Source organism: Neofelis nebulosa, chromosome 12 (assembly GCF_028018385.1).
Source record: "Neofelis nebulosa isolate mNeoNeb1 chromosome 12, mNeoNeb1.pri, whole genome shotgun sequence".
Taxonomy (NCBI): Eukaryota; Metazoa; Chordata; class Mammalia; order Carnivora; family Felidae; genus Neofelis; species Neofelis nebulosa.
This window is the reverse complement of record NC_080793.1, coordinates 11,420,527-11,444,530: the sequence shown is the minus strand read 5'-3', so window position 1 is coordinate 11,444,530 and position 24,004 is coordinate 11,420,527. Positions and strand designations below refer to the sequence as shown.

At 52.5% G+C, this 24,004-nt stretch overlaps 1 protein-coding gene across 1 annotated transcript in view; it reads left to right on the top strand.

The window, feature by feature from the left end:
* Positions 1-14,056: 14,056 nt before the first annotated feature.
* The window catches only part of NEK6 (NIMA related kinase 6), an 86,066-nt gene continuing 76,118 nt past the window's right edge, over positions 14,057-24,004 (top strand). Inside the window, exon 1 of the mRNA XM_058694167.1 lies at positions 14,057-14,213. The gene's annotated coding sequence lies outside the window, so the exon portion shown is untranslated. The remainder of the gene's footprint in view (positions 14,214-24,004) is intronic.

Sequence of the window (24,004 nt, the reverse complement as noted above, 5' to 3'; positions counted from 1 at the left end):
CGCAAAACGTGTGCGCACAGGGTATGCGGGACGGGTCGGCACCCAAGAGTGACTGCTCCCTTACCTTTGCTTTTTATTGTGGTGAAATACACACGACATAAAATTTACCACTGAAACCATTTTAAAGTGTACATTTCAGTGGTTTTGACTACATTCACACTGTTGTGGAACCATCTAGTTCCAGACAATTTTCATCACTCCCAAAGGAAACTCCCATCTCGCCCCTCCTACGGCCCCCGGCAACCACTCATCTGCTTTGTGTCTCTAGGAATTTGCCTGTTCTGGACGTCACACAATATGTGGCCATTTGTGACCGGCTTCTTCCATTTGGCAGAATGTTTTGAAGGTTCATTCGTGCGGTCACTTGTATCGGTGCGCTTTATTTCTTTCTCTGGCTGAATAATATTCCATTGTATGGATAGAGCATATTTCATTTACCTACTCATCTGTTGATGGACATTTTAACTGTTTTCACCGTTTGGCTATTGTGAATAGAGCCCCTGTGGACACCAGTTCTTTGGGGGTACATACCTAGGAGGGGAATTGTTGGGTCATATGCTAATTCTGTGTTTAACTTATCGACAAACCATTTCCTTACATTTTGCGCCATGGGCGTCTAGCTTGTTGCATCCTAGCCCAGCCCTGGTGCACAGGCACTCATCTATGACCTTCATGCCCATGGCACCCTTCCCCATCCACATTAGCAGCTTTGAAGCGTTCACATGGGTGATAATTCTAAGTCACATTTTGGGGGCCAGGAGGGGTGTTCTGTGAAGCTGGAACACAGATGACGCTGGGGCTGGAGAAACCGGTAGATGTCAGAACGCAGCTTGTCATTCTCAGGAGTTGAGACTTCACCTTGTTGGTTGCAGGGAACCCAGAGAAGAGAGACCAACTCTATGGGAGCTGGAGGAAAGGTTGCAAGCTCTGCCTTAAGAGACGAGTTCAGGGGCGCCTGGGTGGCGCAGTCGGTTAAGCGTCCGACTTCAGCCAGGTCACGATCTCGCGGTCCGTGAGTTCGAGCCCCGCGTCGGGCTCTGGGCCGATGGCTCGGAACCTGGAGCCTGTTTCCGATTCTGTGTCTCCCTCTCTCTCTGCCCCTCCCCCGTTCATGCTCTGTCTCTCTCTGTCTCAAAAATAAATAAACGTTTAAAAAAAAATTAAAAAAAAAAAAAAAAAAAAAAAAAAAAGAGACGAGTTCACAGGGAAAGGAGAGAGGTCACTCTAGTCCTGTTGGGTCCTAACTCTGTGTGGGAGTTGACGTGAGTTTCTTCCGCTGTGCGGGCCTTGGTTTTTCAGATTGGAAAATGGAGATAATAGGGGCGCCTGGGTGGCTCAGTCCATGAAGCATTGGACTTCTGCTCAGGTCATGAGCTCATGGTTTTTGTGGGTTCGAGCCCCGCATTGGGCTTTCTGCTGTCAGCACAGAGCCTGCTTCAGATCCTCTGTCTCCCTGCCTCTCTCTCCCTCCCCCCTCCAAAATAAATAAACATTAAAAGAAGAAAGAGGAGGAGGAGGAGGAGAAAGGAGAAGGAGAAGGCGAAGAAAGAAAATGGAGATAATAGCTTCTCTGGTGAGTTAGGTGAGATGCTGGATGTGTGCTGGCTTCACCATCGGTGAAGCTCAGGGTAGAAGCGTCCACTTGAGATGCCTGCTCAGGTGCCTTCCAGCATGCAGTAGAACTTCAGGAAGACGACTTTATTTGACTCTACGGAGGCATCTGAGAAGTTGTGTGTGGTTTGCAATTCTATAAAGGGAGACCCATTTACAATATAAGAAGGGGAGCCGACTACTTAAATGAACCCACCAGTGAATCCCCAGGCGTGACTTTTGTATTCAATAAATTGGAATTTTCATATATTACGTTTGCAGCTCAGCCAGATTCTGAAAAGTCTGTCCAAACCACATGGAGGTGGAGGTGACAAGACTCTGCTTTCTGTTTCTTGGAGTACAGGGACTTTCTCTCAAGCAAAATCTCATCTAAACGAGGCCCAGGGCCTCCCACATGGGCTTCAAAGGAGAGTGTTCTGGACAGAGGGAAAAAGACTGTGCTTTCCCCACCCACAAGCCTGAAGGTCAAACCTGGTTATGTTAAGGAAGGGGGTGTGGTGCTCTTACCTGGGGAATTTGTAGATTACTGAGACTGGAGGGAAGGAGACTAGGGACCCTCTCTGGAAAGACAGGAATATTCTAGGCTCCCAGTCAATCCCCATTGTAGAGGAAATGTCAGCCCCATGCCAGGCACTTGGTACTAATCACCACGTTTAGTTTTCCCAATAACCCCTCACCTCACAAAGCCAGTAAGGGTCAGAAAGGTCAAGTGGCTTGCCAAGGTTATAGGGCAAGTTAAACACTGGAGTGAGGATTTGAACTCAGATGCCATGACCCAAGGCTTGGGGCTGCTTCCACCAAGCCACCTTGAACTCCCCTTGAAAGCAACACAGAGCTGGACATGTGGGTGGCATCTGGGACAAAGAAGATCTTCTAAGGGCTCCATGCAAATGTGACCCTGTGGGAGGGTCATTTGTGCCTTTGGTTCATTGGAAAGCCCCACAGCTTCTGCAAAACTGTTTCCTAGAATCCTTGTCTGGAATGTATGTTAAGGGCAGCCAAAGCCAGCTTGAACTAGAGGCTTGTGATGGGGGGCTCACGGCAAAGGGTCAGTCCCACTTCTGTGACCCCCCTGGCCTGGGGCTGCTGCAGGTGGGGAGAGTGAGTGTATGCTCCTCAGTTCCCCATTGTGAGCATGCCCTTCTCCACGCAAGGTTGCTTGGGACTCAGCGACTTCATGGAAAGAGTAGACAGTTTAGGTTGAGACCAGGGTTCAAATCCCAGGCCCATCACTTAGTTAGCCAAGTTTCTTTATCTCTGTATACCTCGGTTTCTCTATCTGTGAAGTGGGACCAACTCCTGTCAACTAGAAGGGGTGGGATGATGTGAGAGCACACACGATGTGAGAGCCCGTAGGATGCACCTCCTGTCAAAAATGGGGACAATTCGAAGTGTCCTGGTGCTCCTCCAGCTCCTGGCAGTCACCTCCAGGGATCAGCACCTGTACCCAAAGGGCTAGTGTGGCCACTTGGGCATTGGCATGACCTAAGGAGACACCACGATGACCAGTCAGTGTCCCTGCCCTTCGGGAGCTCACCATCTAGGGGGGAGGCACATACAACCACGCCAGCCAGGGGGAGAAGGGCTACAGCAGAGGGAGGTACAAGGGACCCTGGGAGATGGAAGGATGACCCTGTCTAGGGTCAAGGAAGACTTCAGAGAGGGAAAGGCTGGGAAAGATCCTTAATATTTAAAAACCTACTTGTCCTGGTCACTGACCAATCAGAAGGATACTGGTTGTAAATAATCCATAGGACCCCTCAATGTGATTATTAATGCCCCAGGAAGGGGCATTTGATGTGGATCCTGATGGATGAATAAGAGTTCTTCAGACAGGTAAGGAAAAGGACACTCCAGGCAGAGGGAACAGCATGTGCTAAGGCCTGATGACTAGAAAAAACAGGGTCCACTTAGAACTGAATGGCTGGAGCATAGAATACATATGGGGGAGAGGGTGGAGAAGAGAGGGTCTTAAATACCACATTAAGTTTGGGTGACATGGTTACCCAAGACACCTCTGATGTGGCATTCCACACTGGTGACTTTGACAAATGGGGACTGCAGTGAGAGCTTCCAGGGTGTGAACACTATTCCCACCCTCATGACATCTCCTCCGATCTGTGGGGTTGCTTGGGGTCTGGGAGCAGGCTCCTTTCTCTGGGAGAGGGGCCGTCAAGGGCAGGTCAGGAGAAGAGTTCCTTCAAGTGACTCCAGAAAGGTCTGTTGGACAAGGAAACTAAGACAGATACTTACTTGTATGGGTGGGACCAACACAGGGTGGGGGTTGGGGGTGGGGGTGGAAACACTGGTGACCGAGGCTTCTCTGGCTTTCTCCTCGAGTAGCACCAAGGCTTCTTGTCTGCTCAGGAAAAACCAGGAATGTTTTGGGATTAAGTGTGCCTGGTTCTAGCTCAAGTTCTGTTGTTACACGCTATGTGATCTTGAGTAAGGCACAAACCCTCTCTGGGCCTTAGGGTCTCTGTATGTAGCATGAGGGAGCTTGTTGGTTTCTTCTTGATTCCTCTCTTGGAAATTAAGGATGTGCCACGCTGATCCTCTCCTTCCAGTCACTCTACCTGATCTCATGGGAAACATAAGGGGTCTGGACTCACACAGAGCTGAGTCTGAGTCTCCACTTTGGGATACACTGGATGTTTGCCTTTGACCAAGTGTTAAGCTCTGGGCCTTAAATTTTCTCATTGAGAGAATGCAGACTGATTGGCGAGGTCACTACTGTATGGAATAAACGAGAAAACTCTCAGGTGCTGGAGACAAGACAATAAAAGTGCTGGCAGAAGAACCTCGTTCCTTCCCTTGCCTTCTAAGGGTGCCCTTTGCTTGCAAGCCTGCTAGGCAGAGGGGCCCTGGCCGACCAGAGGTCGGCAGGGAGTGAGGAGGAAAGCCGGGGTATTTACTGTTCTCCCAGGACCCTTTTGAGCATGCAAGGGGGCGCTGTTAGTAATAAACAGACTTAAGCCAGGGCTGTCCGGAGGAAACCAGAATCCGTGACCCCCTGGTGACAGAGGAGTGTAGAAATCCGGGAGAGGCAGAGGTGAAGAGAGACATCCGCAGGAGCTCCAAGAAGCAAACTTTGGAGAGAGGGCGTGCTGTCTGGAGCTGACTTTAGGAAGTCTCCCAGCAGGACGTGCTGATTCCGTGTGTCTCCATCCGCCGTGCTCCAGAGGGCTTCAGTAAAGAGCCGCTTTGCCTTGCAGAGTTTGGGAATTGGATTTGGGTTGGATAATCTTTTTTTTAAATCCTATGCATTCACTTGCGGGTTGCTTGCTTCGTGTTTTTCTTGGATGTGACTCCCTGCTGAGATGGGTCGTGGGCTGGGAGCAAGGGGGCCCAATTTTATAGCTGGGTTACCCGGGTAAAGAGGCTTTCTGATGCCTGGAAAGCAATAGCTGCTCAGTAAATATTCGTCCCTTCTCATATTCACCATCAAGCGCCTTTGACCAGGACCCTGTCCGCTCTTGTCTCAAGCCCCCTGATTAACCAATTCCTTCATTCTCTCCGACTGGTCTGAGCCCTCCCGAGTCCCCACCCCTCCCCACACAAGAATTCCTAACCCAGAGCACAGGAACTCCTCTGAGAGCCTGCTGGATTGGCTTCCTTTCCGCTTCCTTTCTCCTCCTCTCCAGTGGGGGCTGGGCTGGGGCGCAGCTGGCGGGGTTGGGGGGGCTCTCTCTCCAGACTGCTTCTCAGCACAGCCCCTTAACCGTCACACCCGGGTCTGCATTCCTCCATCCTTAATGCCTCCTCTGGGAACACAGGCTTTCAGAAACCTGAGAAGACCAGCCAGCCGGTGCAGGCCAGAGGGAGGTGGGCCCAGACTGGCGGGGGTGGGGAGGGGGGAGGGACTTGGCTTCTGCCTTCGCTGGAAACAGAAACCTCAGGCCTTCCCCTCTGCTTTCAGCTGGTTTGGGCTTCCAGACTGGGGAGCAAAGAGCATTGGCTCTTGCTAAAATCCACTTGGGGAGACGGGGGCTGGAGAAGGGAAGGAGTCGTGGTAGTTTATAAAGACGGAGGATTTTTCCCACTTTTACCTGCAGCAAAGGATTCCACTTTGGGACCCTTCATGGCCCCTTTAGGCTTCCAGGACAACAGGGCAGGCTTCTAGCAGCACCAAAAACAACCCGGGAGGTGAAGCTATTAGCCCAGGATCACATAGCCAGGAAGTGGAGGGGTTGGGGTTCAGATCCAAGTTGGTTGTATAACACCACCCTGATTCCCAAGTACACGTATCCCAGGTACGTGTTGGCACTACGCCCTTCCTGCGTGTGTCTCTCCCTGGTTAACAGGAACGATTCTTCAGGGATGCATTCAGCCCATTGATATGAGCACCCATCCCCACTTGGATGAGATCCCACTTGGAATCTTAAAATTGTGACTCACTGAAGCCAGAAAGGATCATTAGATATTGATCTACCCAATTCCTTCTCCTTATGGATACAATAACTGAGACCCAGAAAGGGGCAATGACTTGTTCACGTCAGACCCAGATCTACTTGGACACAGCCTGCTTCAGTGGAAAGAGTCCACTGAAAGAAAAAAGAAAGGAAAAAGAAAAAAAGAAAGAAGGAAAGAAGAAGGGAAAGAAAGAAAAGGAAGAGAGGAAGGAAGGAAAAGAGAGAGAGAGAAAGGGAGAAAAAAGAAAGGGAGGAAAAAAGGGAGAAAGAAAGGAGGAAAGGGAGAGAAGAGAAGGAAGGAAGGAAGGAAGGAAGGAAGGAAGGAAGGATGGAAGGGAAAGTCTGGTCAGGCAGGCAAATTGGGTTTGAATCCTGATTCTGCCATTTACTTTCTGGGTGACCTTAGCCAGTGGATGTTACTCTTTTTGAGCTTCACTCTTCCCATCTATTAAACAGAGATCCTAATACCTTCATTGAGGGGTTGTTGCAAAGATAAAAAGAGGTCCTAGGTTTGGATGTAGGGGCATAGCTCCTGGCACACAGTAGGTACTCAGTACAGGCTGGCTGCCTTCCTTCTTCCCTAACAGAGGAAAACTGGATATTAAGGCACTGACACCAGGGCCACCCTTTAGAACCTGGAGAGGGGGATAGATCGGACCAGCAATGTGCTGGCCAGGTTTGCACTGGCTGGCGAGAGCTGATCCTTAAGAACCGGTGGCTCAATATTTGGGAACTGCGAAGGCTGTTGTCGGTAGCTTTAAATCAGCCATGGTGGGAGGACTTTACACCATGGAAATTGGCAAGCACTACAAATCAGAGATTTTTTTTTTTTTTTAATAAAGGCATATAGTATGGGATTTGCCAGAAGTGGGAAGTGATTCATGGTATCATTATGCTTATTTTACAGATGAGAGTCTGGGGTTAGCTGTGCCAGCTCAACATATCTGCATATCTATTAGAAGTTGCAGCTTCGCTATTTCCCCCTGGCTGCGTGACCTTGGGCAAGTCACTTTACCTCTCTGAGCCTTTTTTTTTTTTTTTTTTTTTTGGTCTGGTGTAGAAACTGAGGTATATCCCCAGCTGTGTGGATATCTGAAAAGGAGATAACGCTGGCACTCATTTCAAGGGCTTGTTGGGATAATGAAATGAAATGACACATGTAAAAGGTAAAGTGCAGGGCGCCTGGGTGGCTCAGTCAGTGGAGCACCCAGCTTCAGTTCAGGTCACGATCTCTTGGTTCATGTGTTCGAGCCCAACGTCGGGCTTTGCGCTGGCAGCGTGGAGGCTGCTTTAGATTCTCTGTCTCCCCCTCTCTCTGCCCCTTCCCTGCTCGTACTCTCTCTCTCTTCCTCTCAAAAATAAATAAATGTTAAAAAAAAATTAAAATGTAAAGTGCTAGGTCTTAAGTCTGATAAACCATTGATGGTAATATTATTTTCAGCCACGTGATGACTTGGTATCCTCGCCTAATCATGACCTGGTGAGAAAGAGGTCATCACTTCCAGTCTCCCACTGAGGAAACTGAGGCTCTGGTTAGTGAGGGACTTGTTCATGGCCATATGGCTAGCAGGTGGCAAACCGGGCTTCGAACCCTGGTCTGACTGGCTCCGAGTGGGTTTCTGCCAAGCCCCTTGGCCCCAGTCCAGTTCTGGGGGGCTGAGAAATGAGACCAGGTTGTGCTATTTGACAACCGGCTTCAGGCAGAAGGCGTGGGGTCAGCATGGCTGCCTATCCCGGGGGTCTGCCAGAGCGACTCCCTTCAGTGCCCAAAGCCTACATTCCTGAACCAGGCAGTGCCCACATATGTCTCTTTCTTCAGGGGTTCTGGAATCCCCAGACTGACTGCTTCTCCACTGGTATGCTCCTCTACCCATGTATCCTGCCTCGGGAGAATCACCCCCAAACAGCAAGGCCACCCCAAAACCAAGTCCCTCAGAATATCATCGGATGAGGGAAAATGGATTTTCTTTCCCAGTGATGGGTTAGCCCCTTGCTGCCCCCATTCCTCATACAGAGGGCTGGTCTGAGGATGTGGGTAGGGAGTGGCAAGGTTCAGACTCGGGCAAGCACCTTCTCAAACAATCAACCCTTTTCTGATTCCCTGCCCTGCCCTCTTTGTCCTCACTCCCAGTTGCCAGTCTCCAGTCTCCACTGGTTCCTCCTCTTTGTGTCCCCAAGACAAGCCTGGCATGTCCTGATACCTGGAAAAACTATACCTATTCCCAGAAAACTGGGGGGTAGGGAGGGGCAGGGCTGAGAAATGCAACAACCGAATGCTCGTCTGCTCCTTAGGAACACTCCCTTCATGTCTGGGATCTGGGGTTGATGGATGGATGGCTGGTGTCATCGGCCCTAAATCCAGAGGGCCCCTTGCCTCTGTCTGCTCTGAGAGTGGCCAGCACAACTAGGCATGCAGGGGAGGCCTCGGGCCCAGAGGAGGCTCACCTTAGCCACATGCTTTTAGAAGGATAGTTGGGCCCCCTCATTTGGCACCCACAGCCAACTGGATGCCTGGATGCCTGGGGGAGACATACGGCCAGCCTGGGACCTGCTGTCTGGGTTCAAAGCCGAGTGGGTAGGAACACAGACTGTGCAACCATCAGATGCCCCCTTAAACTGTGTTTTAGACACACTGGCGAACCTCATCAGTTTTCTCTTCTGTAAACTTTCTCATCGGGGACACTGTCACCTACATCACAGAACAGATGCGTGGACCACACCAGTGCCTGACTCTGTACCTGCTGCAGGCGATGATTGATTTCTCACCTGGACAGTAATTGACCCATTTGAGCTGAATAACAAGGGGGCCATATAATTGGTTGTTGATCTAAGTCACTTTGGAGAATCAAAGGGGACACTAGTAGCCTGGGTGGCTCGGTTGATTAACCATCTGACTTTGGCTCAGGTCATGACCTCACGATCTCACGGTTTATGAGTTGGAGCCCCACGTCGGGCTCGGTGCTGACAGCTCAGAGCCTGGAGCCTGCTTCGGATTCTGTGTCTCCCTCTCTCTCTGCCCCTCCCCACTCTCTCAAAAATAAATAAACATTGGGGCACCTGGGTGGCTCAGTCGGTTAAGCGTCCGACTTCAGCTCAGGTCACGATCTCACGCTCCGTGAGTTCGAGCCCCGCATCGGGCTCTGGACTGACGGCTCGGAGCCTGGAGCCTGCTTCGGATTCTGTGTCTCCCTCTCTCTCTGCCCCTCCCCCGTTCATGCTCTGTCTCTCTCTGTCTCAAAAATAAAACGTTAAAAAAATTTAAATAAAAAAAATAAACATTAAAAAAAATTTTTTTTAAAGGACACACTAGTATTAATGGTGCTGGATTGTTGCCCCTCGTCACTGAGTCAGTAGCATTTGAATTTGTTCCTTGAAACGGCAAGTAGCGGAAGGTGGTGGAGGGAACTGCAGGGAGGTGCAGGGGTGTGGCAACATCACTGGGTGCAACTCTGCCTCTTGCTGGGGTGGCTTTGAACCAGTTCCATCTGTAACGAGAGTAGGGATGTGATCCCCAACAGCCCTCCATGCCTTAATTTAAGATTGTTGGCTTATGTCGTTTCCACATTCCAGGGCCTCTTCTGGGTGTGGGGTCTTCCGGGACTGGCCCGTAGCACACCCGGAATTGGCGAATGTCACTGCCAAAGATGGAAGGAGGTAACTGTTTAACAGCTCCTATCACAGGATCAGAAAAGCACAAAAAGCTTAATCAGATGCTTCTCTCTGGCCAGGAAGAGGCACGCTAGCCTCACTTAATATTCCGTTCCTTACAGCTGCATCAGGCTCCCCGCCCCTCCGGCCCGGGAGCATTTCACTCTTCATCAAGCCTTTTCAGGAACACGATCTCACCTGTGTGTGACTACCACCGTCCTGCAGAGAGGGCGACTGCCCCCGTTGTACAGATGAGCACACCGAGGCCCAGAATGAAGACGCAGAATGCCTGAATCTGCACTCCTGAGTTTTCAAGTCTTAAAGCACCCACGTCGGGGCTCTTCCAACAGCCCTACCCATACCTGGAGCTGGGAACAAATCAGCGCCAAAGCCAAACCTCACAAATGAACTTGGGGATCATTAGAGAACCTGCACTTCTTCGTCCCGCCAGTATTTTGTTTTTCTTGTCTCCCAACCAGACTGTAAGTCCCTGGGAGCTGGAGCCATGACCAAAACTTCTGTTATCTCCCACAGTGCTTAGAACAGTACACAGAGCAAATGCCAATTTAATGGGGATGAAATGCAAATATTTTGGAGTACTACACAGTCATAAACAAGGAAGTAGCTCTTTGCGAAGTGATAGCAAGCAGTCTCCAAGGAAGTGAAGAAAACACAAGGTATATAGCAGTGTGGACCAGACACTATCATTTGTACGAAAAATGAGAAAACACACACACACACACACACACACACACACACAACCACACAAAACACACTGCCTGGGAACAGAGTGTGTTTGGCAATACTGGTTACTTCCAGGGAAAAGAAGGAGGTAGCTGGAGGCGAAAGGAAAGGAAACTTTTCACCGTGTATCTTTCCGGCACCTTTTGAATTTTGAGCTGTGGGTATTAGCTATTCAAAAAATAAATTAGAACACTATTTTAAAACTTAAAATAGCTAAAAATGAAGTACGTTGTTTTAAAAAAAAGTGAACCGTATGATGGCCTGGAAGGGAAGGAGGCTCCCTGCATTCCTGGTCCTTATCAAAATTGTTAGTTGGTTTCCCAGCATGCACCGGGCAATGGGAAACCCTAGAAGGTCAAAGTTGACAGGGCTTTTGGAGATCCGCCCCTCACTTTGCCAGCTGGGAAACTGACCCAGGGTCACACAGGGAGTAAATGGCAGAGCCGGGGTGGGACAGAGTCCTGACACACAGCCCTGACTCCTTCCCCAGCCAGCTGGGTTTGCTACTCTTAGAAAGTTCCATAAACTCTCGGTTGGAAGTGCAGTCATCAGGATGTGGACAAGGCCCCGCAGACAAGGGACCCCCATTTTGCAATGCATATAATGTAAAAACTGAAACCCCCAATGCAGTGACGTTTGCACACAACCAGGTGACCCTAACGTTGATCACCCGAACCGAGACATTCTTGGACTGAAAAGGGATGCTGTTAACAGTAATCTCGTCCAGACAATAAGCAGAGTTGAGACTTCCTGGGAAAACCGAGATTGTCCCCCCACCAGAAATTCCCATCGTTGGGAAGCCGGCAAGACGACCTTGTGTCCAAAGGGCCTGGTTCTGATTCTAGTCTCTCAGGCCTTCTCTCGTCCCCCACTGCTGCCTCCCCAAACACTGACAACAGCAGCAAACCCGGGTTCAAATCCTGGCTGCGTTCAAACCACTCTATCACCCTGAGCCTCAGTTTCTTCATTTGTAAAACAGAAAGCCCGGCCCCCATCTCGAGGCGCGCTGGGAGAATGAAGTGCCTCATGCAGAGCTGGGTGTGGATCCAGAAGGTGCCAGCAATGGTAGCTTCTCTTCCCCTAATGCAGAGAAATAATGAAACGACATGGGCTTAATCCTGAAACTCTCGGGGGTGAACAGAGAGAGGCTTTCTCCCAGACTAGATTCACAAATGCCACCGTGGGAGGAGGCGTCAGGCAGCGTGCGCAGGGAGATGCTGATTCTAATTCTGGGAGTCATTTTGCGAAGCACCTCTTCACGGTGACTCATTTGGGGACTCGCTGAAAAATCCTTTGAGTTAAAAACAAAAGTCGAATGGGGCTCAGGTTGCACCCATTTCCCTCTACCCCCTACCCTGGCCAACGTAGTGGGGGGAGTGCAGGGAATCTGGAGGGTCTCTGGGCTGGATTTGACCTGCTTTTTTTGCCCTCAGCGTATCACCTGGGGCTGGGACCATGCCAGAGGGAAGGAAATGGGTGAGGAGGAGAAAGGCCGGGAAAACAGTGAATGCTCCACCCTGCCAGCTCCTGAATTATAGTCCAAGAGGGCAGGAAGGGGGCGGGGAGGTGCACAAGCCTCTTTATCCCCCTAACACTCTGCATTGGCGTCAGCTCGCAGGAGGTGTGAAGCATCTCTGCTGATTGCAGCTGGCTGTGTGCTGTGTGACCTGGGGCATGCTGCTTGACCTCTCTGAGCCTCTGTTTCCTGACTAGAAAATGAGGATATTAGGAGTACCTGTTAAAGGGGCTCCACGAGGCTGGGGTAGGGCTTTACAAACTGCAAAATCCTACACCAGGGCTTCTCTTCCTGGCGGTCTGACACTGCTCTCAAAGGTTCCTTCCGAGGGAAATTTCAGGTTGTTCTGTAGCTTACCAGGACTGTTCTTGGAACCTCGGGCCTGTCCTACATACAGAAGACCTCTCATCACCCCCCCTCTGCTCAAGTATCACTTCATCAGAGAGGCCTTCTTCCAGCACCTTCTATGAAAAAGCACCCCTGTGCTCTCCTGGCCCTTTCCTATTTTATTTTCTCCACGAAACTTATTAACCACACCATGCATATTAGCAATTTCTTCTCCCCACACCCCACCCCCAGATTGAAGCCCCAGGAGAGTCAGGGCTATATTTTGTTCCCAAGCATATCCCAGGGCCTAGAAGAGTACCTGACCGGTATCAGGTGCACAGAGATAGGCGTCGGGTGATTGAATGAAGCAATTACTGTTTGCTGAGTGGATGTGGTCAATACCACTGATCTGCTAGTAACCCTGCAACACGTTGTCTCAGAACTTCTATTTATTTCTATTACTTTTTGCAATGTTATTGCTTATAGTTACCTCCTCGATCTACCTGATATTTATTGTCACGTATATCATGCGAAGTGAGGTTGTAAATGAGTCCCCAACTAAACGGCTAACAAATGTGCCGAATGATCCACTCTGCTCCTGCTGGTTTGTGGAAGGGCTGGGACTGAGCTGGGTCCTCTGGGCCAGCTGCCTCCCCATCTGTCCTCTCTTATACCAGCAGCCCAGGGCTATGTTGTTCACGCGGTAGGATTGCCTAGATTAGTAGGCAATGGAATTAGACAATCTGTGGCCCAGCTACCTGTTCAACCGCTTACCATCTGGGTGACTTTAAGCAAGAGAATTTGTTTCTTTCAGCTTCTATTCTAAACCTCATGTATCCCTTCTGTAAAATGGGCACGAAAGCAGCCTCATGCCTTCTTCACAGAATGGCTGTGCGGTCGTAAGACTGGCACACAGTGGGTACTCGGTTGGTATCATTATTGTTACAGATCACAGCCAGGTGCAATACTGGGGTATCCTCTCTGTGCCCAGCACGGTGTTGTGACCAAGCTGGACAGTAGACAGGCAGTCAGTGTCAGTCCCTGGTTCCAGTCCTCCTCGGGAACAGAGCAGTGTTGCATGTGGAGGAGAAGCAGCCAGTGTGGAAACAGGAACCGTGTAAGCTAGCAGCGTCCCCTCTGGGGATGGGGGGTGGGGCGGGGGAGACGGGTTCCCTTAGGAAGTGAAGCAGGGAACTGAGCAGCAACCTTTGGGGTCCCATGGAGACTCTGTCTCCTAAGTATTCATTAGTAGAGCCTTCTCCCAGAAAGCTCTGCACATTGACTCTTACTAGTCCTGGGGTCCACAGGAAGTGGGGAGCTCCAGATGAGGAGATGTTGGCACTTTGAGGGCAGGGAGCAGCACCTTCGCCACATCAAGATATCCTTGGAGCCTACCTCAGTGCCCACATTCAGTAGGCGCGCAATAAGCGCTGGTTGACTGGCCAGTATGCCCAGGGCCGTGAAAGGAGCAACCTTAGGTGATGCGTACACAAGAATGGATGGGAGGGGTCCACGAGTCCTCTGATCGCGGACCCTAATCCTAAACGTCTAGAACCCGAGGAGGGGTGGAGGGGAGTCTGCTGGGCCTGACTCGCTGTGAGAGTTTGGGCCTCAGTTTCCCCATCTTTGAAGTAGGGCGCGGGGTGCGGCTCGGCCGAGCGGATCACCCGCGGTCCGAACGGCTCGGGGGCGCGGAGCTGTCCCGGCGCCGAGCGGTAGCCGCGGGGCGCCCCCCGGGCCAGCGTGGCGGCAGCGCGCACGAGCGCAGGGGGCGGCGCGGCCCCGCGGTGGGGAGGGGCGGGAGCGCGCGCGGGCCCGCGCAGGCGGCGGCGGAACCGAGCGGACGGGCGTGCGGCCGCGGCGCCGCCGACTCGTGTGGGACCCTCCGCTCCGGCCGGCCGCCCGCCGGGCCGCGCGCCGCTCTTCCCGCCGGCAGCCGAGCCGCCCGCGCGCCGGTGAGTGGCCTGGGGCCGGGGCCCGGCGGGATCGGGCCGGGGAAGGGGCGGGGGCCGGGCGGCGGGGCAGTCACCCGCAGCCGGGCCGAGGGGGGTGCGCGTGCTCGCGCGCGCGGCCGCGACTCGGCGGGGGACGGCGGGCGGGGGTGTACGCGGGAGGCCGGGACGCGAGTGTACGCGAGAGCCCGAGTGTGTCGGCGGCCGTGCGTCCGAGCGTGCGTGGGCGGCGTGTGTCCGTCTGCCCCTCGGGGTGTGCGCCCGAGTGTGCGCGTGCACGGCGGAGGGTCTGGGTGGTGGGGTTTGCGGTGAAGGAGTGCGGGGGACGCGCGCGTGGCTCCCTTTTGGACGTTTATTGTTTACTGTTTGCCAAGGAGTGTGCCAAGCGCTTCACATGGGATCCCGTTTTTGTGAAGGAGTGGTGTGGGTTCGGGGAGTACGTGCGCGCACGTGTGTGAGCGTCCACAAGTGGTTTCTGTGTGCATTTGTGAGCCTTTGAGGACTAAAGTGTACAGACGTGCGTGTGGATGTGTATTTTGTGTCCGGGAGTGTGGGAGTGTGTTTATTATGGAGGCCGAGGGCCCCCCTTGGCACCCACACGGCGTTTTGCATGATGCGTCAGCCCCTGGCCCCGATGCCAGGGAGCCCATGGGGAGAAGTAGGCCAGGGGTGGGCACCTGGTGGGTGCTGGGCCTTGTGTGGTGAATGAGGGCCAGCGGTCAGACCGGTGGAGCCAGGCTGGGCCTGGCAGAGAGGGAAGCCTCCGAGCCAGGCGTTGGTGGGGCCCGCTGGCGGGACCCTGCATGGGCCCCCCCCCCGGTGCCCAGGCTGGGCTGGCGCAATGGTGGGTCTGGCAGAGCCACTTGGCCTGGTGTCGGAGGACTTGTGTTCACTTCTTCCTAAATGCTCTTTCTGGGTCTCCTGGCTTTGTTCTCGCCCCTCTCTCCGGCCCTGGCAGATTTTAACCTTTCCCCTGTGCCTGGGGGGCCTGACCCTGGGGAGACTAGGGGTCCCAGGATACTAGCCTGTGTATCCGGGGGTCTCTCTGTCTCTGCTTACTCTGCTAAGTAGATGAATACTCGTCCAGTTGATCCATTTGTTGAGCCTGGGCTCCAAGCGTGAGTCCCCAAGACAGTAAGAAGCAGCACAGCACGCTTGGGATGCTGGTTTCCAAGGTCTGTCCTGCAGCTTTGAGGGACGGTTTTTTGGGGGGGCTTTAAAAATGTTGAACATCTCTGCAGTTGAAGGTCTCAATTGCTTCAAGGCCAACTGTAGAAACTCCGGAGCGCCCTAGTTCCCCTGCGTTTTCAGAACTCAGCTTGCCTCTCTGAGGGGAAAATGTCGTGTGCAGGCAAATCTTGGAGGCACATTTAAAAATCCGTAGTGTTAATGGAAGAAGAATTTCATTGAAAGGGATGTAGAGCCGGCTGGAAGCGCCCGTTCCCCAAGCAGCAGCTTACAGAGTGAACTTTGGACGTCTCTTTTAGCAAACAAAACCTGGAAGGAAACAAAAAGACCCACATTCTTTTTCTTTTTTGTCCTAAAAAAAAAGACCCAAAAAACGAAGAAAACACCTTCTGGGTTTGCTGGAAATGCTGCCTCTCCTTCTCCCCTCAAGGCCAGGCCCTGCCTCCGTCCCCCACCCCCAAATAAAATATGCCTGTGGGGAGCTGCAGATGAGTCACTCCCTGGCAGAGAGCCCCACGGGCAAACATTTGGGAAGGTTCTTGCCTAACTTCCCAGAAGAAAAGGCCCAGGATTTAAAATGGTCCCTGTGGTTTGTCAGCCACTGCCGTCCCAGTCTGCTTCGGAAATGACTAAAAAGTAGTTTCTGTCCTCACAAAACAAAGTCTCAGACTGAAGCGGTGGCCCAGGTTGGTCTGGGCTTGGGGTTTCAAGAGGGTTTGAAGAATCAAAGCTCCTGGTTTTGCCCGGTGGCGTTTCCCGTGGCTCCGAGCGAGGAGGGGGCAGGGAAGGGGGAAAGGAAGCCATGCTCATGGAGCCCCTACGGTGCCCTGATCACAGTTGTGCCACAGAGAGGTCGAGGCTGTGTCCTGGGACTGCTGAAAGGAGGTGGAGGCAGGATCCTGTCACCTGCCTGACTTCAGGCCTGTCCTCTGAAGGTGCCGCACAGGGTGCTCGGTGTTTTCACACATCTATTCATTTAACCTTCACGAGGATGTAGGGGGTTATTGTCTCTATTTTACAGATGAGGTAACTGAGGCTCAAAGAGATGAAACGATGTGCATAATTTTCTGTAGGTAGCGCTGCAATTAGGGGCCACCATTTATTGAGGGTCTCCTGTGTGCCAGGCACGATACTGAAAGCTTTAGGCTTATTTCCCTCAATCCACTCAGCAACACTATGAGATGGGAACTATCTGAATACTTAAAACTTTTTTTTTTTTTTTTGAGAGAGAGAGAACACGCATTTGTGCAGGGGAGGGGCAGAGGGAGAGACATAGAGAATCTTAGGCGGGCTCCATGCTCAGCATGCAGCCTGACAACACAAGGCTCAATCCCACGACCCTGGGATCATGACCTAAGCTGAAATCAAGAGTTGGACCCACAATCGACGGAGCCACCCAGGCACCCTTAGATGGGAACTATCTTGATGCCCATTTTACAGGAAACTGGGGACACAGATTAAATAATGTGCCGAGGATCGTGGACTGCCACGCGGTTGACCCTGGAGTTGAATTCAGGCTGGTCTGAGCAGAGCCAGCAGTCTTCCCACTGGACCTGGAAAGTAATGGTCACTGTCTTCCAGGTTCCTTCAGGGCTGGGTTTGTCGGCCGGCTCCAGCCTTCCGGGACAGGGCTTCCTGAAGGTGCTGCCCTCCTTCCTTGTCCACTCTTGCCCTTCTGCTGTGGATGACCCACGCCCAGGGCCAGGACTGTCAGAGAGAAAGGTCTACAGTTCACATTTTTTTCTTTGCTCATGAAGTGCCAAAGATTGGTTTCAGAAGGGAAGTGTCAAAACAATTGTCGAAAAGAGAAGAATATTCCCTTCCTCTTCTCGGGTCAGACCAAGCAAGGGAGTTAACCGGTGGGGAGTGGAGGACCCTGGTGAGTCATCCGAGATTAAACATGGGTTGGCATCTCTGGGCCTGTGTGGGGTGGGGAGGGAGCAAGCTGGGGCACTGCCCTCAGGCAGAGCCCAGTGCTGGACCCCCAGTGATGGCGCGTTACCCCCAGGGCCCCGACTCCCAATGCTGAACACCTGACACCAGGATCATTTCCATGTAGGCTGCTTGTCACTTGCCATTTTAGCCCCGTGCCTGTCTCTCTTCCTTGTTCGTTTTCCTTTTTATCACGGTTTATACTATGCTGTTCTTGAAAGGAATGTTGTGCGTGCGGACCTGTGCCGCTTGGGGTGTGTGGGGCCCCTGCAAGTGTCCTTTGATGTTGGGAAGGAAAAGGCATTCCTCTCCCTTCTGAGCGTGTTCTGCACATTGATGAACATTTGCAAATTGCTTTGAGATGCGTTAATTTAAGGTGTGAAATAATAGATCTTGTGCGAAGGCTCAGCCACATTTCTGGCATTGATGGATTTCTCTCCCGTCTGGCCTGCGATTTGGGGAGGTAAAAATAGTCCTTGTTCCTACATTTTTATCTTTATTTATTTATTTATTTATTTAGTTTTGCTGATGTCATTCTTAGGAAGCGGTGTGCACATACCACGGGCCTTTCTTTTGGCCATCACTTCGGATGGTTGCCAGAATGCTGATGACCAGAATGTGGAGCTTTGGGGAGCAAGGCTGCTCCTGGCATGTGTGTGGGGCGTCATCTGGGGTGGTCTGAGCACCTCCCGGGGGGTCTGTGAAATGGCTTCGAAATGAGTGGGTGGTAGATGATGACCAGGATTGGCCAAAGATCTTCAGTGGCTTTTTGGTATGTGACCATCTTCTAATGTCTGGCTTTTGGGTAGTGACAAGATGGCCTTTGGAGAAAAGGTTTTATGTTTTATGTTTATTTTTTTTTTAGACTTGTATTTTTTTAAGTTAAGCTGTATGCCCATTGTGGAGCTTGAACTCACGACCCCGAGATCAAGAGTCAGACGTTCTACCGACTGAGCCAGCCATGTGCCCCGAAAATATTTTTATTTTAAAAAGAAAAAAATCAGGTCAGTGGCTTCACCCATTCTTGTCTGAGTTGGGTGACATACTCACAGTCTCTTCCTTTGGCCCAGACTGAATTAAACCAACAGCCTTCTCAGACTCAGCTTCCAGACAGGAGCGGACATTGGGGCAAATCAGTTGGTGGTGTAATTTCCTGTGACGTTCAATTTGGGAACTTGAACGTGGAGTGTGATCTAGCAGTTTGACATCTGTCCTTCCAACGGACTTGCTTGTGTGGAAACAGACCCACATATACAGCCTCTGCTGTGTTGTCTCCAATTCTGGATTTTTCCACAGACGACTGCTCGGGTGGTCTGGTGGCAAAGGCCCGGTCTTCTGGCTGGGCCTCTTGGCATCCACCCGCAGGATCGCCGCACCCCAAACCCAACTGGTTGCTTTGGCTGGATTCTGGGGGACGGACAAGCGAGGGGCCAGCCGAATTGAAAGGTGGTGCAGTTGGGATCTGAAATGCATTCAGTTCCAGCCGCCTTGATCCGCATGGAGCCGATCTTTCTTTCTCTTAGACATCTGTGTGATGGTGACCTCATAGAAGAGAAAAAGGGGCTTTATGTAGGAATTCCATAGAGTGTGAAGGAATTTCTGCAGGGGAAGGGGGAGGGAAGCTGCCATTGAGAGCCTGCGGTTCTGCATTTCCTTGAGTTGTTGAAGCCCCACACTTCAAAATTAGGCTGGGGGTGGGGCAGTGCTTGACCTTGACAAACGGAGCTGGCGCCTTAGAGGAGAGCTCCCCAAAGCCCCCAAGTTGTAGTTGAGGATATGGGGTTGGCCCCTCAGAGCCCTTGTCACTGCAGGTGAGTGGCAGACTTGGAATTTGTCTACCACCCCTCTCCCCAAGGGCTGCCCTGCCTTGTTCCTTCTTGTCCCCAAAGTCTTTGAAACTGGGAGTTGTCAGGAAGAGACGTGCAAAGGGGTACCCGTTGCCTTGCAAATGACCTTCAGCTCTGGTGAGTCCAGAGCAGTCCAGAGAAGAACCACACGCCCATTTTACAGAATGAAGACTGGGGCCCAAGGAGGGGAAGGCACTAACCCACGATCACATTAAGGACCTGAGCTTTGGCACCAAATGGAGCGAGGTGGGAGTCCCAGAGCAAGCCATTCACCTCCCGGAGCCTCAGTTTCCCCCACTGGGGAACAGAGACAATATCAGGACCTCATGACATTTGAGGGAAGAACTATAGGAAACAATGGATATAAACCCCTCAGCACATGGGTGGCACCCCGGAAGTGCTACCCCGAGATTTTATGGGAGGTGAGGAAACTAGTTGTTTCCTAGGGTCACCGGGCCGGGGTCACTGGGCCAGGAAGGTTGTTTCTCTGTCCGGAGCATTTTCAGCGCCCCTGCCTACTGAGGCCCTAAATGAGGCTGAAAGCAGTGTCAGGGGCCGCTGAAGCACTTCCCCGTGATCATGACCCTCAAAATAGACCGGGAAGAGACGCGCGGTTTGGACCGAGGCGGGCTTTAAGTCCGGGTGCTCTGGGCAGCCCAGGAAAACGTGTAGAAGTCAGTGTCTTGTGCTGCCCTCCGCCCGCCCCCCCCCCCCCCACGAGGCTCGGAAAGGGAGCCTTATAAGGTTTTGACGCGTCCTCTTGGAGTCAGAGGGTCTCGGGAGGCCCCGAGAGCTGCGTCAGCCACAGTGTGTTATTAAGCAAGGCAGATGTTTTGTTAATTATTTACACAGCGTCGGGCCCCATCAGAGGTCTGTGCTGACAGAAGCGGCTGTCACAGCCCCGGGCCCAGGGGCAGGGAGCCCTCGCGGAGGGTCCGCACAGCGAGGCTCGGGCCCCAGGTGGGGGCGGGGAGAGGCTGTGCATGTTTGGCGCTCTCTCCTAAGCCATTTGGGGTTCTGTTGGGCTGGCTTGTCCCTAAGGGGGGGGGGGTGTCCTTGTCCCACGGAAGTGGCCGCCCCTCCTGAGGCAGCTTCGATGGGCCGCAAATGCTCTTCACACCTGAGACCCTGCCGTGCTGTGTGTGGTGAGAGGAGAGCCTCAGCGGGCTCCGGAGCTCCCTTGGAATATTGCACCTCTACTCCCTCGTCAGGAAAATGGGCCAGTAGCACCAGGCTTGAGGCCCTTGATTCTTGGACACTGTTTGGCAGGGAGGAGGGTGAGGGGGGGACTTGCCTTAGAAATCCAACTTTAGGGCGCCTGGGTGGCTCAGTCGGTTAAACGACCCCCTCTTGATTTCGGTTCAGGTCACCGTCTCGCAGTTTGTGATTTCGAGCCCTGTGTGGGGCTCTGCGCTGACAGTGCTGAGCCTGCTTGGGATTCTCTGTTTCCAGCTCTCTCTGCCCCTCCTCCCCCTCAAAAATGAATAAATAAACATTAAAAAAAAAAATAGAGACGCCTGGTGACTCCATCGGTTAAGCGTCTGACCTCAGCTCAGGTCAGGATCTCGAGGTTCCTGAGTTCAAGCCCCTCGTTGGGCTCTGTGCTGACAGCTCAGAGCCTGGAGCCCGCTTCGGATTCTGTGTCTCCCTCTCTCTCTCTGCCCCTCCTCTGCTCATGCTCTGCCTCTGTCTCTCAAAAATGAATAAACTTCCAAAAACAGTTAAAAAAAAAAAAAAGAAATCAATGTTAGAACCAGAATTGTGAAAAGAAAGGGGTCTGGGATCAGAGCCTTCCCTGAAGGGTCACCAAGGGAGAGGGACTCTAGCTGGGGGGGAGGGGGGGTTGTTGCGCAGGGCAGACCTGTCTTCCCACAGCACTAACCCCGTTACCTGTTTTACATAAGGAGGCTTTGCACAGGAGTCATTTTAAGAAAAGATTCTCGGGGCGCCTGGGTGGCTCAGTCGGTTAAGTGTCCGACTTCAGCTCAGGTCATGATCTCACGGTCCGTGAGTTCAAGCCCCGCATTGGGCTCTGTGCTGACAGCTCAGAGCCTGGAGCCTGCTTCAGATTCTCTGTCTCCCTCTCTCTGACCCTCCCCTGTTCGTGCTCTGTCTCTCTCTGTCTCAAAAATAAACGTTTAAAAAAAAAAAAAAAGGAAAAGATTCTCATATGAAACATCCATAATCTATAAGTCCATGTGGGGACAGAAAGCAGATTGGTGGTTACCAGGGGCTGAGGGAGGGGAGCATGGGGAACTACCACTTAATGGGTACAGGGTTTCCTTTTGCGTGATGACAGTGTTTCCGAACCAGAGAGAGGTGGTGGTTGCATAACACTGTGAATGTGCTAAACGCCACCGAATTGGTCACTTCAGAACGGTCAACTTTATGTTACGTGCAAAAAATGTTCACAAGGTTCCGATGCTTAAAAATAAAAGCATGAAAGCCTCTCATTTTACAGATGGGGAGACTGAGGCCCCGAGAGACTGTGACCAGTTTCCAAGGTCATGGATGCTGTCCTGCTTCTCAGGCCAAGGCTCTGGTCATGGTGCTTGAGCCTGGGCTGTGGGCGAGGAGTCCGATGCAGAAACACAGACCCGTTCACGGTCGTGCGGGTGGAGTGGACTCTGGTTAACCAGACCCGCCTGTGCCGGCTGGTATGCGGCCGTCCGTTCACTCATTGATTCGAGTAATACATCCCAATGTCTGAGTCAGGCCTTATTCTGGGAGCTGGGTCCCAGAGACCCTCTCAGGGCCCCACCCCACAGCCTCTAACAACTTGGTAAGGACAGGGGTTGTGTCACGAGCTCCTCTGGGTGCTGGTGAACATCTGCAGTAGGCATCTTTCCGGGGCTCATTCTCTGGGGAAGCAGGAACCCTTTCCAGGAGGGAGGACATCCGAGCCAGCCTTGAAGGAAACGCGAGGTTTGCCTGGAGGTCTCAGAGGGCTGGGGTGAAGGGCAGGTAGACCACAGGGTGAGTGGGTGGGTGGGCTGTGGGATGGGGTCGTGGGCTGTGGGCAGACCCCCAGCAGTGTGAAATCAGAGACCTCTGCCACTTCCCCAGCTCTTGACCTCTTCCATAGACCTGGCACCTACTGTATGCGTCATTCCATTCTAACCCTTTACGTGGATTTTTTTTTTAAACGTTTATTTTATTTTTGAGAGGCAGAGCAAGAGAGAGCATGAGCATGGGAGGGGGAGAGAGAGAGAGAGGGAGACACAGAATCTGAAGCAGGCTCCAGGCTCTGAGCTGTCAGCACAGAGCCCAACGTGGGGCTCGAACCCACGGACCACGAGACTGTGACCTGAGCCGAAGTCAGACGCTTAACTGACTGAGCCACCCAGGCGCCCCATCCTTTACGAGGATTAACTCATTTGGTCCTCCCAGTAGTTCTCTGATGTAGATGTCATTATGCCCACTGTGTGGACGAAGAAACAGACACTGAGAATCCAGGATATATGTGCTTAGTTGATTACTATCAGCATGTGTGCTGGATGGAAGCCGGCCGCATCGGGGTCTGGTCTGCAGAGTCAGAGGGCAGAGGCTGCCATCTGGAAGTGCCTGTCATGTGGGCTGTGAGTTGGTGGCCAGGTCCAGGGCCTGGGAGAGGGCCTCCTAGGCAGCTGGAAGGAACAGCACGTGGCAAGGAGCAAATGGTGGGAAAAGACACTGCTGCGGCCTGCGGGACCTTAGCGGGGGGGGGGGGGGGGGGGGGGGCGCACTTTATTGGAAGGGCAATGGGGCTCTGCTCCCTCTGCAGCCTCGCTGCTCAGCAGTGTTTCTTTTGCTTGCTACGCTCCAGCCATGTGGCCTCCTTAAACCTTTCCTCAGACGGGTCAAGCAGATACTGCCCTCTGTCCCCTCTTCCTGAAATCCTCCCCCTCCCCCCCCCCCACCCCAGTGTTCCCCTGACTTGCTCCTAGCCTTCATTGAGGACACCACAAAAGTCACTTCTCCAAAGTGACCCTGTTATCCCCATCCTGTCAAAATGAGTCCCTCACTCCTTTACTCCTCTTTCCCTGACCTGGCCTTATTTTTCTTCGGGACCCCTACCCCTTCCTGATTTCCTGTGTTTGTTGTTTCCCTCCCAGACTGGAACGTAAGCTCCATGAGGGTAAGACTTGACCTGCGAACCACCACTTTATCCCCCGTGCCCAGCACTAGGCCTGGCACGTAGTCGGTGCTCCATGGATATTTACTGAATGAATGGAAAGTTTCAAGTGGGCAAGTGGCAGGATCCTTGAAGAGTGTCTGTGTGGAGTTGCTAAACCTGTTAGCAAACTTTGCTTCTCCCAGTGGACAGACAAGGGCTGAGTTGTGTCCAACTGACCCTTCTCTGTTCAGAAAAGGTTTCTTAGAGAAAGGCTCAAATTATTCCAAGGGAGAAACCTACACTTATAGAGGGCTTGTACCTCCCAGAGTTACTGGGGTCTTTTTCTTTGCTCCTTCTCTGCAGGGGCCATTCTTGATGCCCGTATGGGAGCAGCTTTGGGTTGGACTGAGTGGGTGCATGTCTTAAAGCTACATTTTTTATCAGGCATACTTCTTTTTCTCAGAGCACATATCTTTTGGGGTTCGCTTAGGGAAAGGGAGGTGTTTAACCTTCCCAAGCCACCTCTGGGCACAGACACTGCTGTGCAGCAAATGAGCAGAGCCCACAGTTCACCCAGCCCAGAAAACGGGGGGTTGGGAGTTGAAAGAGGAAGTGATTCCCTAGCTGGTGTGGCCTCGGCAGGCCACCAGGGTGGGTGCCCAGATTGCGGGACCACCGGGGACCACATGGCGACATACAGGGAGCTGGGGGAGAGAGAGCCCACCCGTACG